This window comes from Pinus tabuliformis, chromosome J (genome assembly GCF_031772625.1).
Source record: "Pinus tabuliformis cultivar Carrire ecotype Pingquan chromosome J, CPIR1, whole genome shotgun sequence".
Classification (NCBI taxonomy): domain Eukaryota; kingdom Viridiplantae; phylum Streptophyta; class Pinopsida; order Pinales; family Pinaceae; genus Pinus; species Pinus tabuliformis.
The window spans coordinates 246,293,681-246,313,756 of record NC_142295.1 but is presented as its reverse complement, the minus strand read 5'-3'; the positions used below and the strand labels follow the sequence as shown (position 1 = coordinate 246,313,756).

The 20,076-nt window shown below is 39.1% G+C and overlaps 1 protein-coding gene across 5 annotated transcripts in view; it reads left to right on the top strand.

Annotated features, from left to right (window-relative positions):
• The window catches only part of LOC149226684 (uncharacterized), a 340,578-nt gene that overhangs the window by 111,488 nt on the left and 209,014 nt on the right, over window positions 1-20,076 (top strand). The window lies entirely within an intron of this gene.

Sequence of the window (20,076 nt, the reverse complement as noted above, 5' to 3'; positions counted from 1 at the left end):
AAGTAGTATTCTTTCCATTTTGTTTTTCCAGTAGTGGTTTTAAATTTTACTCATGATCACAAGCAATCCTGGATAATCTAAGTTTGCATCTGAATTTGCTATGATTGTCTACTTTTATGATCCCACGTTATTAAGAAATGACTAATTACATTATTGGTAACAAGGTGTCTTACCAGTATTTATAGTTTAGAACACAATTCTTCCTCAAGTGGAGATGATCAACCTACCCGTAGTGGATAGGGTTGCCATTTCAACATTTGGGACCTGCCAAAACAATGGTTTACTGAGGCATATTTGATGGCCTAAAAAATGTTACATACATTTTGAAAGGTTTTAGTTTGATACTGATATGCGTTAAGAGCAGACTCTCAGTCTAAATATTACCTATCTCTGAAAAAATAAAAAATTATACTTTCTACATAATCTGCCTTAACAGAAAAAATGACAGGTTATAACTTATGCCTTAAACCAAAATTCGACAAGCAATACAGGTTGACCTGCAAAAACAACTAAATATCGAATTTTACAATTGTACAGTACTTAATCAACCATTCCATTACATTTACTATTGGCAGAAACGTAAAAACTTTTTTAATAATAACAGTTATTGCAAATGACATGTCAACAAATGCTAAGGGGAATAACCAGCAACTCATTGGCTTGTTGATATATGTAAATAATGAAGGAAGCAAAAGAACTGTCACAAGAATGCAAGAGAGAGAGGTTGCTGCAACTATACACGCTGTATATTCTATATTCCAATGTTACAAATATTGTTTTGAGGAATATATTGCTGAAGGTTCAGAAAGAATCTCAGAGAAATATCAGGGAAAATGTCAGAAGACATAAACTTAGACTTGAAAAACTGAGAAAAACCTGGACATATCAAGAACATGAAAAACTTGAAAAAAACTAGAATTATCAGGAGGAATCGGAGATATTTGCAACACTGCTATATTCCACTATAGGTATTTATAAGAGTACATAGACCTGGAAAGAAAAGGGAGTACATAGAAACAAATTGGCATGTGGAATGCTTGATGGATTCATTGCAATTTGTCTCCTTAAAATAGGAGTTACAAATAGAAATATACAAATGTAACACATTTTGCACTGTTTACCTAATAATTGTCTTCGTTTCCTCGCTGCTTTGAAGAAATTGTCCCCAATTTCTAGCAATGGTGCACCCTTTTCTGTGAATGACTTAACACTGCAGAAGCTATGCATGCCCGCTAGATTGACATATGTGACTGCTAATAGTTGTTTTGGAAGATCACCTGAATGTAGATGGCATGCACCAGGGATGACATGTGCAGTTTGACAGGAGCAGTTGGAAGGATAAAACCATTGAATATTCTCCTTGCTGAAGAACCAAGTTGACAGTAGTCATCTGCAACAATGCTGCTGGGGATATGATGTCCATGCACTTGGATTGAGGTGAGCCACAAAAATGTTCTTGAAAGCGTGTAATTCAATCTTCTTTATAGCTGAAATGAGAGATTCCTTGTTCAAAACAAGGTGAAAATCAGGGTTTTTGATCTGTGCTTGGAAGTGCACCTCCCTGCTCAAGTGTGAATACTATGGAGATCTCTTGGAAGGTTGCTGCACATTAGGGGAGGGGAGCACTGGAGCAGAACAGAAAAATCTTAAACTTGTGTAGGTTGACTTATATGAGGACTGTCATTCTAGATGGCAAGGAATTAGGAGAAGATTTGGTAAATTTGCAGACTTTACCAACGTTATGCAGTGAATATATCTTGTGGAGACCATCATAGACTGCGTTGCCATTGTACTAGCATCATGTCATAACAGCTAAGTGGTGCCACATTGCATTCAATAGTGTCCTAGAAAGGCCTCTATGAGAAAGGTGATAGAACAGAACACCTATAGTGATAAGTGTTCACTGCCTTGCACTTTTAACTCAACCAAGCTGATACAACCTAGGATGTGCCAAGTTTAGTGGTTAAAGTTCATCCACCAACTGTTGGGAGATCAGACAGATTTGTAGATCACCTTTTCATTCAGTAATCAAGATAACACTTTTCTGTCAAGCTTTAAAATTCTGGGTATACCACACTATTGGGTAGCTAGAGCCTCGGATCTAGCTCAAGCTGATGATGGTCAGTCAAACAGAAGCAGTGCTGGTTATAAAGGTAGCTATGGAAGCACTGAAATGGATTATTCTTCAACTGAATGTGCTTAATAAGCACCGGACAAAGGATATGGAGATGTATCCAGGGATATTTCTGGTAGCTCTGATATGGAGACCCCTCTTAGAGAATGAAACCATTGAAAGAATGTGGGTGCTGATTCAAGAAGCTATGGAATTGGCCACATAGTTGTCGATAGGTCACAAAATTGCAATAGCAGTTGCAACTTAAGCAATGGAATTAAGGCAAGCCTATAACTATAAAGACCCTCTTCATCACATGATTTGGGAACAGAATAGAAGGGAGTAAAATCTGAAACTTCCGTTGCTAGCACCATATGTCATGTCATCAAGGGAAAGTACCTCAACCCAACTACAGCCTACCATAGTACACAGGCATTATATAGGACTACTCAGTCAGCGACTACACTGAAGCCAGCTTCATGCAGTGATTAATCTGATGAAAATTGTCTCTAGACCAGAATCCCCTCAAAGTGATTTTTCTGTAGTGAAGTTTCAAGTGGATAACTGTGTGGCCCAATTTGACAGAATGCATTAAGGCATTGGACTCTGTTTTAAACGTTGGGAATGTCTCAATGCTGGGGCATTTCAGATGAAACAAACCCCATTAACATGAAGAGGGCATTGGCACAATTGACATAACAGACTTCTGAAGACAAAGTTCCAAAATGTTTTCTTAAAAGGACAGGTTCCAGCAAGATATTTCAGACCTGTGCAGCAGATCAAGTCACTTTGATATCAAAATTTTTTGTTATATATGTTTATGTTGGAAAGCAGACTTTTGTGGTGACCGACATAGCCTATATAGCTGAGCTGACCAGACTACAACCACGTTTTGTATTCCTTTTGAGTAAATCCGACCTTTGAGGCTTTTGAATCTTGATTGGGCATGTATACACATTTAAGGGCTGGCCTATACTTCTACATTGGGAGAGATCCTAAGGGTCTAGATTAGCATTTTGCCTCAATGATTGGTGGAGGAGAGCCAACAATGTGGGATATTGAGGCTGAGTTATCAATTTGGAAGCCCGTGTATAATCACATGAAAGACATGGGGAGTCTCTTGTTTGGTTAGTTTGAGGCAAGAATGTAGAATGGTTTTTGAAGGTCCTTGAAGGTTAAGTGTTGCATATTGAAAGCTGATATGGATGGGCCAACCCCCTATTAATGGGGGTGTCTCATCGTTGGAACACGTTTGCATTTGGAGGGTCTTTGGAGCCACTACGATGCTTTTGAATTCATCTTTCTATCTTTGGAGCAGCGATCATAACACTTAAGGGCTTGTGTGTCCACTTTGGAGGATTTCAGGGTAGGTTTGTGTTGATTTTTCGTAGCATTGGATGTGCTCTTAGCCTCAAAATTTCCAGGGAGATAGTTTTGGGAAATTCCACTCGGAGACAGTTTTATTAAAATAATTAATTATTTTTAATGGGTGCCTAAGTCTAAACTTAGGAAATTAAAATAATTAAAGGGTATTAATCAAACTAAGGGTGAAACTTTTAGAAGAAGACGGAGATCGAGTCCAAATGATCTGAGCCATTGATTAGAATCTAATTTGGGTTGTTGATTACTCAACTGGAGGATTATGAGAAGGACTTCGATGGGCATCTGGAAAACAGATTGGAGAAATATCAAGAGATCGAATTTCTCAGAGAGGGCAACGCAACAGTTGCTAGAGAGAAGATCGAAGTGATTTCTTGCAGTGAGGGGTAGGGATAGTTCCGGTTGGGGAGTTTCTTGATCCGAGAATACATTGTAGAGGAGGCAAAGAGAGATCCAGAAGAGGCAGCACAAAGGCCATGTTGGGCAGCATGAACTCATGCAAAGCTTCAGAGGGAGTCCGAAATTCAGCTAGGAAGTCGAGTTCCAGATCCAGAAGCCGGGGTGTGAGACTGGAGAGCCAGAGGAACGAAGCTCCAGACAACAGGAGATCCGGGAAGAGGTGATGCAGATCCCCAGAGAGGTTGACGTAGAACTGTTGAGGTAAAGCAGAAGAAAGGAGACGGAAGATCCAGCATTGAAGGAAGAAAGGAATTCGAAATTCCTGCAGGGGAAACAATTCAAATCTCCAAGGGATTTGCGTAGTTCAAGCTAGGAGGATTAGATTTTTGTGGAAAAACTCTTTGAGTGAGTCGACAGGGAGGTAAGTTTTCCTGATCGAAATCTACCAGCGACAGAAGAAACAATGCAGTAGAAGATTCAGCGAGGGGTTTTTCCCAAGTGGTATGCAATTTTTCCTGTAGCAGTTGCTGGGGCAGGATAGCATCAGAGATCAGCACAAGATGGATAATCAAAGTGTCTCAGAGTTGTCTACCAGATTAGAAGAAGAATTTGCATGCCTAGCAAATTCAACATCAACAGATGTTTGGTACATTGATAGGTTGGATTAAGCTCATATGACTGAAGTACGAGAACATTTCTCAAGCTATCAAGAAGAACAAATGGACTTCCAGATTACTATGGGAAACAGAAGGAAATGTATTGTAGTAGGGAGAGGCACCATAACATTTCAGACAGAAGCAAGGACCAACATCTGAGCCACCAATGTTCTGCATGTGCCAGGATTAGGAATGAACTTGATTTTAGTGTCCCAGTTACAGTACAAGGGATATGATGTATACTTCATAGGAAAGAAAGTATACTTCAAGCATCCAACTGGAAGAAGAAAAGACAAATTGGGATTCGAAGCAACAAATTGTATAGGTTGCAGCTTGAGTCACCAATGGCACTGATAGGCAGCAACTATAATGGTGAAAAGGAATGAAATGAATTATGGCACAGGCGAATGAGATACTTACACCATGGAGCACTAAGGATGCTCAGAGAGACTGTTACAACAGTACCAGCCCTTAGTAGTGAGCATGATGGCTTATGTCGAGGATGCGTACTAGGGAAGTAAGCTAAAGCAGCTTTTTCCAGAAGTATTGGTATTGATACACTCAGATATCTGTGGTCTAATGTCCACAAGAGCTCTTAGTGGTGGCGAATACTTCGTCACTTTTGTTGATGATCACTCTAGAAAAACCTGGATCTATTTTTTAAAGACCAATGATGAGGGCTTTGATTGATTTAGAGAGTTTTAAGGCTCTCGTTGAAAATATGACAGGGAAAAAGATAAAGGTATTGCGTTCAGATAATGGTGGAGAATATACGAACAAAGACTTCACAAATTTCTGCGCAAATGAGGGCATCAAAAGAGAGTGGATAGCTCCATATAATCTGGAGCAGAATGGAGTAGTAGAATGGAAAAATAGAACTATTGTTGGGGCAACCAAAGCTATGTTTCATGATCAAGATCTACCTAAGTATTTACGGGCAGAAGCTTGCAACACATCATTGTATATCGAGAATAGAACTCCTCATAGAGCATTGGGGAAGAAAACGCCCGAAAGGGTCTTTACAGGGAAGAAGCCGGAAGTTAGTCATCTCAGGATATTCAGAAGCGTGGCTTATTGTCACATTCCAAACAAGAAGCACATGAAACTGGATCAAAATGTAGAAAAGGGGTATCTTGTAGGATACATCGAGACCTCAAAGGCATATAGAATCTACATTCCTAGCTTTCAGGAAATCTCGTGAGATGCCTGCAGAAGATTAGTCAGAAGATGTTCCACTAGTCCAAGAGCAACAGGGGCAGCGAGAGGGGCAAGTGGGAGGACAAACACCTGGATTGAGTATAGTGACTAGTACCAGTATCTCCTTAGAAGGAGGAAATCCAGATAGTTCTCAGCAGATGGAACAACAGGATTAGGAGGAGGAGTTGATTGAGCCTCCCACCACTAGTGGTAGAACCAACAGAGAAGTACGAAAGACACTAAGGGACGTAAAGGAGTTTGTTGGAGCTCCTAGAACCGAGAAAAGGCAGCGTAGACAACCTGACAGATACGAAGCATTCGTAGCTCAGTTTGAAGAACCCTCTAGCTTTTAGGAAGTTTTTCAACACCAAACATGGGTGGATGCCATGGTAGAAGAGTACAACTCTAACATTACGAATGATGTCTGGGAAGTAGTACCTAGACTAGAAGATAGATCAGTTGTAGGATCATGATGGATCTACTAGATCAAGTATTCTGCAAATGGCAGTATAGAGAAAGTACAAGGCTAGGTTTGTGGCAAAGGGGTATGCTCAGAAAGAAGGAACAGACTATGAAGAGACATACACCTCTATCAGATCCGTTATATCCTTACCAACTCAAATGGGATGGGAGATTCACCAGATGGATATCAAGAAAACATTCTTGAATGGGGTGATAGAAGAGGAGGTGTATATAGAACAACCAGAAGGCTTCGAAACTCATTAGAAGAGAACTCATGTTTGCAGATTAAAGAAATCCCTGTATGGGCTCAAATAGGCACCCAGAGCATGGTATGGTCGGATTAATAGTTACTTGCAGAAGTTGGGTTTGTCAAAATTGATGTTGATCCCAATCTTTACTATTTTATGGTAGAAAATGAGCCACTTATTTGGTATTATATGTAGATGACTTGTTCCTAACAGGGTCATCCAGGCTCAAACAGGATTGCAAGAAGAATCTTGAAGCTAAATTCGACATGAAGGACATGGGGTTGATGCATTATTTTCTAGGGTTGGAAGTTTAGCAGAAGAATGGGGAGATCTTCCTTGGGCAAGGAAGATACGCTACAAAGATTCTGAAGAGATTCAATATGCAGGATTGTCGACCCATGGCTACTCCCATGATCACCAACTGGAAGAAAATAGATGCATCAAGAGACAAGGAAGTGGACCCCACCTTGTACAGATAGCTCATTGGATCGCTCATGTATCTGGTCAACACTAGGCCAAACATTTGCTTTGCTGTCAACACTCTTAGTCAATTCATGGTGGAACCGAAAAGGGTGCATTGGGCGACAAATAGACACATTCTTAGGTATGTGCATGGAATAGTCGGATATGGGTTGAAATACTCCCGAGGGGAGGACGTCAGATTGAATGGGTTCATAGATGCAGATTGGGCAAGTAGTTCAATAGACCAAAAAAGTACCTCGGGGTACTTCTTTAGTGTTGGATCAGGGATGATATCTTGGTGCAGCAGGAAGCAGAAATCGGTAGCTCTGAGCTCAGCATAAGCAGAATATATGGAAACCAACACAGCTACGTGCGAAGCTATATGGCTCAGAAAACTGCTTGTGAGCTTGTTTCAAAAAAGGATGTATGCGACCAGGATTTACTCTGATAATTAGAGTTGTGTCAAACTCTTTGAGAATCCAATATTTCATGATCGGTCAAAACACATTGATATCAGATGTCCATTTATTAGAGACTATGTTCAACGCGGGGTAGTACAACTACAGTATGTCCTCACAGGAGATCAGGTAGCAGACATACTCATAAAGGCTCTAGGAAGAGCTAAGTTCATTCAGTTCATAGAGTAGATGGGTATGGTAGAGAATCCGTTTCAGTAGCAGAAACAGGTGATTTCTTAGTTATTGTGGCAGAGGGAGTTGCAGTACGGATACAATGTTGACAAGTGGCAGGGTCAGCAGTAGTACAAATGTAGCATTTGTGTAGTCATTGGTGGACAGGATGTTGGACATCAGCAAACGCAGAGGACGAAACAGGGTGATGTGTCAGCAGGTTGCATTACTAGAGCACATTCCTCACTAAGAGGTAGTGTTGATTTTTGGTAGCATTGGATGTCCTCTAAGTCTCAAATTTTATAGGGAGGCTTAGACACACACATTCTCCAAAACCCAGAAATCGATTTGGGAAATTCCACTCGAAGGCAATTCTATTTAAATAATTAATTATTTTTGATGGGACCTGTTGACCACTACATGTCAACGACCCATAGCAGTACACCCCCTTTTTCGCAAAAGTGATAGTGCATGATCGATGTGTTCGTGCCATCCAGCTATCAACATCAGCTTGATCATCATCTTATGATGTAAACCCATTTTGCATGTGTAATGTAAATAATCTTAGCAGATCCATGTCGTGTATGTAATTACCTAGGTAAACCTACTTTTCTGGTGACGATCTACATTTCGGGAGGTTTTTTGTCTCACTGATCCATTCTCGGATGGTCGACAGAGTTTTCCTTCAACCTTACCCCAAAGCTGGAATGGATTTTGTCATTGGGATCTTAGGGGAGTCCTAGTGTTCTAAATCGAGTCTATGTAAAAGTGATTTGGGAATAATCCCAACTATTTGGTTAGGATATTTTATTACAAATTGCTTGGTCTGCTAGATTATATTTGTGTCGTAGAATTGGGTAGTTTGTGAGGGTTTTTTGCAAATGGGTTTTCCCCCTTGAGATGTAAAAAATGTAAAAATCATGATGTAAAGTGTCTTGAGGGTTGGAAAAATAATTTATCTCCTCATAGGTTAATTAATTAAATTTTCTGGCCAAAATTAATAAAAATCCTAAGCCAAAAATTTAATTAATTCTAGGTCCTAGGTAAATTTAAATTCTCTGAAGGCAAAATTCATCGGTCCTTAAAAATTAAATTTTAAGAGGTCCAGGGACTAAGGTAAATTAATTATTTTGCTAAATTTTAAGCCTTTGGTCCCTGGAGTTAAGTCAAAGTCAAAATTTTGAGGAAATTAATTAAAAAAAATTAATTTAATTTTTTAATTAATTAAAATGCATTTAATTGAAAAATTCGAATTTCCTCAAGAATTTAAAATTTCAACGGATGAGATTAAAAGAAATTTTGATCTTCATCAATGGTCAAGATTGCTTTGACGAGGATCACTCGAACTAACCGTTGGAGGATTTATCTTTAAATAGGAGGTCATTTGTCAGTCAATTCATCCGATTTTTTGATCGTGTGCTAGGCAAAAAGTTTTCGTGTAATCTTTTTTTTTTTTGAACAATAAAGGAAGACTTTGGGGTTAATTTTGGCCGGTGTTATTCTTCATGGAAATATTGTAAGATGTATCGTTTTTTCATGTATAAATTTATTTTAGCCATTGATAATAGCTTCTGAAGAGTGATTTGAGTACAAGTATCTTGCTCAGTCGTTGGGGTTTGAATAATAATCTAAATTCTGAACGTAATAGCAGGTATATCTATTTGTCTAAGTTTTATTATTGTTTTATCGCTCTATGTTGATGGCTGAATTGAGTTTTGCAGGAAAGTCTTGATTTATTAGATCATCGAGCGTTCGGAGAAGTTTTCAGTTGGACCAACCAACTCCCAATCTGTGTTTTCCAAAGAGCCCAGCATAATTCAATCCCGAGCTTATCATAAGATATTTTTTGTGGGTGATGCATGTAGGGTTTTGAGCTCAACACCTCTTTTAAAATTCAAAAAATTTAAATTTTTCTGTGCTAAATCGATAGATCTGGCTATTGAGAGCCTCAGATTATCAGATCTAGGAGCGGAGTTGGACTCACACTCCCTAGATCTGATAGATCTGCCATTCATGTACATAGATCTGTAATTATTTTTGGTTTTTTGACTTGGGTTTTTCTGGGTTTTTGTATATATCGTTTGGGTGTTTTATTGTTGTCTTGCAACTACAGATCTGAAGGAGAAATCTGTATAGAGTCCAGATCTAGGCCCTAGAGGGTAAGATTTGGATCTCTGGGGTTCATCAACATCATTTTGCAGGAATATTATTCAGCGTTTTGCAGTCCAGGGGTTTAAATTTTAAATTTTTTTTAATCTGGAAAAATTTATAAGGGTTCCAAAAAATTTTAGATCTGCAAATTTTCATGAGGGTTTCAGGGCTACCATTTTGCTGATTGATTCGCTGGTTGGGTTTTCGTTTCGCTGTGCAATTTCAATTTTTTTTTTACAAGGCCCACAGCCTTTTGCTGTTGCCTGGGGTTTTTTATTTTCGTTACTTTTAAAGCATGTTATCACCTCATCTCTGTGATTTCTCAGCCTCTGGCATCAAATTCGTTGGTGCCATTCTGCCTGCTCTCATCTGTCCGCAGCTCAAATCCCGCCCGCTTCACCTGCATTTTTTGCCGTCCCTCAAATCCGCTGCACGTATTTTCTTTGCTGTTGCCGCCATCCTTCCTTTTTCACATTCTGCATTCCTCATGCCTATCCGCATTTCCGTCTACCTTTCTCCAGCTCCAACCTGCAACCTTTCCTAACCTTCATAACTAGCTGTTTGGCCATTCTCCAAGCGCTGTCTCCATCTGCATTGTGACCCGATCTTTCCTCGCTTCAGCCATCCCTCGTCCGTTGCTACCTCCGTGTGTTGTCCCTTCCGCTCGTGATCTCCGCCTCTATCAATTACAGCGTATTACCTGCTCGCCCTCCTACTATCTGTCTGCCCTTCCAGCTCCATCCCTGTGCTGTCCCTTCCAAGAAAACCTGCGTACTCTTTCCCTCACCCTCCATACCCTCGCTCTCTTTTCCGCCGTCAAGCTCACACCTGCACACACGCACAACAATAAACAGTTCGATTTTTTTTGTAATAGCCTCTAGGTTTTAGGTAAGTTATTTGGCGTATCTCGACTTTTCATTTTAATTTTCATTTGTATTATCATGAGTTAAATTTAGGTTTGGTCTTTTTATTTTTATTTGTTATATATCATTGGGGTTTAGGTTTAGATCTTTTTTTTTTTTTTTTAATTTTCGATTTCACTTAAACAAGTTTTTGGTTAGATTCATTAAAATAAAAATTTAAAAAATCAATTTTGTTTTGACTTTCATTTTGATTTGATTCTTATATTTTATTTTTTTATTGATTTATGATTTTAAATTTTGATTCAAAACAAAAAAAATCATAAAAATAAAAAATTCTAAAACTAAAAAGTTATAAAAGACTCCTAAACTCTAAAACTAAAAAAACTAAAAAATAAAAATAAAAAAGGGAAGGGGCTTCATTTTTATTTTTCATGTGATTTTGGGACTTTCTAAAAAATTTAAATCAAAAGCATTTTTTCGCATTTAAAGATTTTTAATTTTTTTATGTGGCCTCTGGCCCATTAAAAAATTTAAAAAATTATTGAATCTTTTGATTTATTTGGGTCACATTAAAAAGATCTTGATTAATCATTTACCACATTAAGTCTTGCTTAGCATATTGAAAAAAGTTTTCCTAAGGACTAATCAAATTTGTCAATTTGTAAAATTCTTTCTTGGTGTCTTTTGTGCTAAGGATAAAATCTAAAGGAGATTTTTTTTTTTAAATAATTTTTTATTTCTCTATAGTTAAATGCGCTTAAGTTTTTTATATCTAAAGGTTAACTATAGGAAAGTGGTAAATTTTCCTAGATTTGCATCACTAAGTATAATCGTTTAAATTCTGGGATTGGGATTGGTCAGCGTTTAAATTTCATGGTTGTTTAAAGTATTTGGATCTCTAGAAATTTAACTGCTAGAATATCTTGCATCTATTGAAATTGATTGGCATTGCTTACATTATTTGATGTGTGTTACATGTTAGATATATTGCAAATATTTTCAAGTGATTGTGAAAGTGCTTTGTCCTGGAACTATAATAGATCGCATATCTTTGTTTCCTAAGCTGAGTATACTTTTGAGCATCTGTTGACATTGATATTAATTGCAAAGAAGTTTTTGTTCTCTTTGAGCTATAATTGTATCAAAAAGATTTGAAATAATCTTGTGTTTTAATTGTAATATCTTCAAGGGTTTATTTTTTAAGTCTTCATCTAGTACAACGAACATTTAATTTTGGTGATTGAGAGCTTTTGTGACACAAGTGTTTCTGATCCTCGAGTCTAACTTCATCCCATCATCTAGTGCATTCGCATATAAGTTGACTTTGCATAGATAAAATTTGCTTCCAAGCATAAGCTTGGTCGATAGAGAGATAGGTATCCATCAATCTTTGCTTGAGAAGCCTGTTTTAATAGTACTTAAAATGGTGACATTGTAGTCGCCAGAGCCACAACTCTCTGTAGCGCCGGAAGCACCGGGTATGTTAGATTTTAAAGAGAGGTATCGTTAATCACACCTTAGTGTGCTTCTCCTTATCTTCTCTCTGCTAATTACTACGAAATTAGGCTCAACATAGAAAGGATCGAAGGATTCACACTTAAATAGGCATTTAACTAAAATTAACCAAGATTATTGCATCTCACATTAGTTTTAGGATCTGCATTTCATATAAGATAGTCATTCATCTAAGCAGCAGTCGCTAATTGATTACTTGGTCTTAATTTCTCTAGCAAGATCGTTGACTCCATAAGGCATCAATTGCTTAAAATCTGATCAAATCCTATAAATATTGCTAAATCTAAATAAAGTACTTGGTCGCTTCACTATGTCTCTCGAACTAGCTGGTTTCCAATTAGTTCTCTTTCATTCCATTTTTGTAGGGTCTACCCCCCTTAGTCGGCTGTAGGGAGACATCTTAAACAGAGAGATTGGGGATCAGGGTGACAACCCTCGATCTGAGCCATTGTCATGGTGCCTAGACATTGTGTGCGACAACAGGACCCTAAGTCTAAACTTAGGAAATTAAATAATTAATAGGTATTAATCTAAACTGTGGGTGGAACTTCTAGAAAAACGCAGAGATCAAGTCAATATGATCCTAGCTATTGATTAGGATCTAATCTGGGCCATTGATTAATCAACGAGAGGATTATAAGAGGAAGCTTGATGGGCACTTGGAGAATACACCAAAGGCAGATACTCAGTTACCTAGGTAAGATCGATTTCCTTACAGGTTGAAGTTTGACAAGAGAAAATCGAATCAGAGGGAGAGTTGCAGGTGAGAAAGGAAGAGAGGGCATCAACATCATTCGAGAGTGCAAGACAACAAGACACAGAGCAGGGAGAGACAACGAAGAAACAGGTTGATGCAGAAAGAGGCAGCGTAGAGGCAGGTTGACTCTGGGATTGCGTGTGCAGCTGGACACTGGGTCAACGTGGGGAAATTGACATAGAGGGACGCAAATGTATTGAGAGGGTAGAGGAGTACTTCACCTGGATCATAGATTTGTCAGGAAGTGTCTATCAATTTTCTCACTTTTGTTTTTTTGGTTATAACTTGTACATGAGATTTTGCTAAAGAATAATAAGAAACCCTCATCTGCTGCATCGGTTTTCCCACGTTGGGTTTTTCTCGGGACAAATGTCCCAAAATTACTGTCCTTGTGATTGTATTTGTGCCAATATTTTTCTTTGCATTTACTTTCTGTAATATGTGAATTGTGAAGGCTGCAGTAGAATATATTTCTATGTTTGCCGTAAGGACACTGTGAATAACTTATTTATGAGATAACAAGTAGAAGAAATAATGTTAATCACTGTAGTTGGATTTCTATTTAGAAATTTTCACACAAGCCAAGAGGGTAAGTTTCTCGAGGAAAATCTCTCTTTGATTGAGTTGAAAGAGAGGTAAGCTTTCCAGTTCGTGATTTGTCAGTGGCATAGGGAGCAGCGCAGCAACAAATCCAATGCTAAGTAGTCTTCAGGTGGGATGCAGTTTTCTGTAGCAGTTGCTAGGGCAGAAAAGCGTCAGAAGGAAGGAGACATTGTTGAGGGAATTTCTTCCTCAGAGAATTCCTAGCCAGGGAATTCGATTTCTCTATTGCTGAGCAGCAATAGAGAGGAGCAAATCTACTAACTCCAATAGGGAGTGCGTAGGTTAGCTTAGTGCTGCGCAAAGGAGAGAGGATGTAGTTTGACATTTCGTTGGTAGAGATGGCAGCTAGTGGGTTAAGAGATGAGGATCGGTTGGAGGGTGCATCCAACTATGTGATTTGGAAGGCAAGGATCTCTTGTCTTCTGGATGAGCACGATCTCAAAACCTATGTCGACAGTGTGGTAGCTGTACCTACAGATCCAGATCCGCTCAAGAAGTATAAGGCTGAGATGGAAAAGGCCAAGTGATTAATCCTCGATGGAGTGAGAGATCACGTAGTGTGTCACATTGCTAGCAAGGATACTGCTCAACAGATGTGGGAAGCATTGGCCACGCTATATGAAGGTTCTTCTAAGTAGCGGAAGATGTACTTGGAGCAGAAGACGAGATCTCGCAGATGTAGAAGGGGGAACACGTTGATCCGTTCCTAACGAAGCTTCAGGAAATCCGAGACTCGTTGGCAGCTGTAGGGTCAACACCTCAACTACTAAGATGGCGAGGTTGGCCCTGAAGTCAGTCTCAAAAGAATGGCAAGTGTTTGTCCAGAGTATCCTGGGCAGAGAAAGGTTGCCGGATTGGGAAGGTATGTGGGTCGCTCTTTTGCAAAAAGAGATGAGGAGAGACTTAGTCAAGTGCAAACTTGATAGCAATAGCAGCAGTGGGACAAAGTCCAAGGAGGAGGAAGAAAATGCAGCGCTCGCATCAAAGCGGCAGTAGGAGTAGCGGAGAAAGAAGAAGGACGTCTCAAAGGTCAGGTGCTTCCGGTGTGGTGAATTTGGTCACTACGCTACACATTGTCCTCTCAAGAACAAGGACAAGGGCAAGAAGCATGATCTGAAGGCTGCATCCGCAAAGACCGAGGAGGAGTTTGCCATGATTCCCAAATACCTCTAGGGGAGAGGTCGGGTGATCTAGAACTGTAAGTTCGAAAGAACTACAGATGGGCAAGATCCTTGAGGAGTCCACCTCTTGGATCAATACTTTGCTACGGGAGCCCATGTAAGAAGGAATAGGATGGACCAGGGTCAGCTGGTGCAGAGGAGTGTCAGAGTGACAGTTGCAGTGGCTAGGAGCGCCAACGTTTGAGCAATGTAGATCTAGTGTTAGCAGCAGTGCAGTTGGCATAGAGCAGAGTCAACAACAACACAGTGGCTTCAGTGACAACGTAGAGATTAACAATAGTCAGAACTTCAGCAGCAGATGCATCATGCTGAACACCTTTGGTTCAGTATTTTTGATTCTTTTCCGTTGTAGTTGCAGCAGTAATAGCAGTTGGAGAAGGTTGCAGTGCAGATGCAGTGTTGGTAGTGGTAGTGCCAGCAATGACATCAAAAATTATGAGGGTTGCAGTATGGATGCAGTGTTGGTTGTGGCAGGGTCAGCATAAGTATAAATGCAACATTTGCGCAGTAGTTGGTGGGAAGTGATGTCAAACATCAACAGTGTAGAGGGAGATGTTACAGAGAAGGGTGATGCTTTAGCAGGTTGCATTACTAGAGCACATTCCTTGCTAAGAGGGAGTGTTGATTTCTAGTAGCATTGGATGTGATCTTAGCCTCAAAATTTGCAGGGAGGCTAGGACACATGTATTCCACAATACCCAGAAATCATTTTGGGAAATTCCACCTGATGACAATTTCATTAAACTAATTAATCATTTTTAATGGTTGCCTAAGTCTAAACTTAGGAAATTAAAATAATTAAAGGGTATTAATCAAACTAAGGGTGAAACTTCTAGGAGAAGACAGAGATCGAATCCAAATGATTTGAGCCATTGATTAGAATCTAATTTGATTAGAATCTAATTTGGGCCGTTGATTATTCAACTGGAGGATTATAGGAAGGACTTTGATGTATATTTGGAAAACAGATCGAAGAGAGATTAAGAGATCGATTTTCTCAGAGAGAGCAGCGCAACAGTTGCTAGAGAGAAGATCGAAGTGATTTCTTACAGTGAGGGGCAAGGATAGTTCCGGTTGGAGAGTTTCTTGATTTGAAAATACATCGCAAAGGAGGCAGAGAGAGATCTAGAAGAGGCAGCGTAGAGGCCATGTTGGGCAGCGTAAGCTCACGTAGAGGTAGCGCAGAGCTTTAGAGGGAGTTCGAAATTCAGTTGGGAAGTTGAGCTCCCGAGCTAAATGCCGGGGTGTGGACTGAAGAGCCAAAGGAACGAAGCTCCAGACAGTAGGAGATCCGGGAAGAGGTGACACAGATCACTAGAGAGGTTGACGCAGAACTGTGTAGGCTGACACAGTAGCTGCACAGAGCCAGCGTGGGGCCAACCATCCATGGCTTGGATCAGTGTTGGATCATTAGTGATAGTGTGAGTTATTTCTCACTAATCTTCTGCCAGTCAGATCTCTGCATTGGATAGCCAGAAAGGCATCCAAAGATTGTATTCGGAAAACTATTGCTTAATAATACAAACCCTCAGTTGCTGCACCAGTTTTCCCGCAATGGGTTTTTCCGCTAACATTTTTCCAAAGATATCGGTGTCGCGTGTTGTTTATTTCTTTCTTCCTCAGTTTCTTGTTTCCGCATTTAATTTAATTGGTGAAGGCTGTAGTGTAGTAGTGTCGGTATTTGCTGTAGGATTCAGTAAATAATTTGTTCAGTAATTAACAAATAGAAGGAACTTAATTAGTTGTTGCACTACAAATTCAGGTCTCCAAATTTTCACAGTTTGAAGACTAATTGAAGGATCATTGTGCATTGAAGGACCTTTGGAGGTTCGTTGCTACACCAAAACCCCCCTTCTCTTCATTTATGGAGATGGTTCATTTTGAGGGCTTGTTCCCTTTGATATTTGTACTTGTGGCATAAATAACCCTTATTTTATGTATTTCAAGTTTATTAATTAGAGAAGAGAGTCTTTTTCTCCTCGATAGACTAGATTAGGGGCTTTTAGCCTAGCAAATTAATATTTTAATGTAAAGGAAGTTGAGCATGTTAGTTTTTGGATGTGGAGTAGCATCAAACAGGTGTTCTAGTCTCAAATGATGCTAAGAGGATAAGGAACACTAGATCTTCAAAACCCATAAAAGGTTTCGCGAGATAAGCTTGGAAAACACTTTAATTAAATTAATTTGCGATAATTAATTTTTTTCCTAAGTCTAACTTGGGAAAAGTGGTAAATTAAAGTTAATTAATTAAGGATGTTTGAGATTGCTTTAGAGGCTTCTATTGATGAAGTCTAATTGATCTTAGCCGTCGATGGAGATTAAATCATGGTCGTTGAAGAGTCAACGAGAGATTATAAGAGCAAGTTGAAGGGATGAGAGGGAGATTGAGCATCAATGTGATCAAGTTGTGAGAGGCAGATTGAGCTACCTAGTTCATAGTTTTTGGTGAGGGAGCAGTTTGAATGAGGGAAAGAGAGTAGCAGGGATTTGCAGCAGTGAGAATTTTCGGGGAAATTCTTAGGTTGTTTTCATTTTCCAGATCCAAGAAAGGGAGGCCTAATTATTCAATAGGGAGGTCGAAATTCTACAGTGCGAGTCGCCTAGTTGCCCGAGAAGTGTTAATGCAGGATCTAGAGCGAAGTACCAGATCCTGGATCTACATCCCAGAGGCAAAGCGAATGGGATCTAGGGGCACAAGGAGGCAAAATGACTTGCTTGAAGGTGTTTCCAGGATAGATTGATTTCTCAAGAGCAGATAGTGCGCATTTCCATTCCAGCTATGTGAATTAGCTGGGAGATGCGAATTTGCTAGAGAGAGATAGATTGAGTTGCTATGAGGGAAGAGTATTTTCTGAGTGAAGATAAATTGTCGAAGGATTTCCAATTGGGCATCCAGATTGTAATTCTCTATATTTGATGCATAATAAAATAAACCTCATATGTTGCATCGGTTTTCCCTTTGGGGTTTTTTGGGGATGTTTAGTCCAAAAATATTGGTGTCATTTTTATTGTGTGTGTGCATCTATTTATCAATTCCAGTTTATTATTCCACAACGTTTTTATTGTGAAGAATTCATTAGTAATTTAATCGTTATCTATTGTAAAACAAATAAACTACTAAATATTAGAAGATTAAACTCCAGTTGATGAATTTGTGGAAATTTCACATGGTATTAGAGAATTGTTGATCAGATCATAGGTTGAGAGGCAAAAGGAAGAGAAATTGTGTAGTTTTAGAGGGATATCTAAAAACTATTTACATATCTGTGCATGCCAGCCAGGCAGTGCGAATTGTTGGGTAGGAAAATCGGTTTACAAAACCAGAGAGGAGGAAAAGTTCAATTTGTCCTAAAAGCAGTAGTGGCAAGCAGTGGATTTGCCGGGAAGAGATTCCAGTTAACAGATCGATGATTTTTCAAAGTAGATCGGGGCGCAGAGATTTGCAGCAATGGTTTGCAGTTGCTGATCTGCACAGGACAAGAAGAGAAAAGCACACGAAAAATTATACCCAAGACTTCTCTAGTGTATTTGTAGTCTCAAATTTTCTAGTATGGCCGAAGAAAGAATTAACATTAAGGAGGTTACAAATTTGTCTTCTAGATTGGAGAATGAATTCGCTTAGATAGCTTGCCTCTCTAACTCAACTTCACAGGGTGTCTGGGATATAGAGAGTGGAGCGTCAACTCACATGGTAAGAGTTAGAGACTACTTCTCCAGCTATAGGGAGGAGAGATGGAATTTCAAATTCAGATGGGAAACAAGAGTAAATTGACTTTAGTTGGGAGAGGTACCATCGAAATTCAGAGGGAGTCAAGAGCAAGCACCAGTGATACAAATGTGTTGCATGTGCTCATCTTGGGTATGAACCTAATTTCAGTGTCACAACTAGAGGATAAGGGATAAGATGCCTACTTCGTTGGGAAGAAGTTGTTCATCAAACACCAGAATTGGAAGAAGGTGAAGTAGATTGGAGTTCGTAGCAACAAGTTGTATAAGTTGCAGCTTGTCTCTCCAAAGTCACTAGTTAACAACAACAACAGTGATAGCAGTAGAGATGGGAGATACTTGTATGAACTATGGCATAGGAGAATGGGTCATCTACACCATGGAGCACTTAAGATGTTAAAGAACACAGTGGCAGGTGTTCCGAATTAAGCACGAAACATGATGATATGTGTAAGGGGTGCATACTTGGGAAATATGCTATGGCAATATTCCCAAGAAGTGACAGTAGATCAGATGGTGTGTTGTAGCTTATGTTGACCACTTGAGTGGCACTTGATGATTATATGAAGACTCCATGCCCAAGGATGATTTAGAGGACACTTGTACCATCAGATATCGTCAGTCAATAGAGTTTTTTAACTCTACTTCTATCTTCTCATCATCTTTCTTGTACCCAAATTCCACACCCTACGGGGAATTGTAATAAGTGATACTAGTAATGATGAGTTTTGAGTCTGTAACAGGCCTAGGATGTTGGGACTTGATCAGCAAATGAGTACACCTTGGAGTGTTTTTTTTTATCTGGTTAATTATCCCTTCTTTTTCAGAGGCAGATAATTTTCTAGGTTTTCTCACTCACGTTTTACCCCAAATCCGGGGTGATGGTTTGAAGATTGAGCCTCTGACACATCTTAGTGTCTAGAGTCAATGTTTATTACCATACTAGATCACACAAAAAATTTCGTGGAATTTGGTTAGGTCTAGGTAGTCATTTTTTAATTTTTTAGATTTCCCGCAAGTCAAAAATTGCAAATAAAATTGTATTTAAATTGTAATAAGTGTAGTCTAGAGAAGTTGTATGGGGTATGAGTAATCAAAATTACACCTCTCACCCTCAACTTTCTACTATGACACACTTTGAAGGGTTAATAATGTGTTTTGGACCCTCAAAACCACTTTTCCTAAGTTTAGTGAGAAATTTGGCAATTAATTAAGCCAGAAATTAAATAAATGGAGAAAAATAAATATCCACACATGCTAAATGTTGTGAAAATGAGGTGGAAAATTATGGTGGAGTTAAAGTGAATTCCCAAGGTGATGTGGACTCCTAAAATCAAGGAAAGTACATGTGCTCAAATAAAATTGAATTTCTAGCATTAAATGAAAAAGTTACTTGGAAATTCGAATTTGTGAAGTTAATGCACATTTAGGAGGATTTGGGAGAATATTTGCTGGAGATTCTTATGGGAAATTGTCCCCACATAGGTTACCACCCATATACACTTGTCATTTCACCATAAAGTTCGAATTTGGCACATAGGGGAAAAAGAAAATGATGTCCACTTGCTAGAATTCGATTTTTACACTTGGCATTGGAGCTCCATTCAACAAATTCAAATTGCTTTTTGGGATTGTCACCTCATGCCACTTGTTTAATCACTTTTACATTGGGATTGGCTCGAATGCCATTTGTCATTGTCATTCTTCATTGGGATTTGCTCCCAACTCTCTATA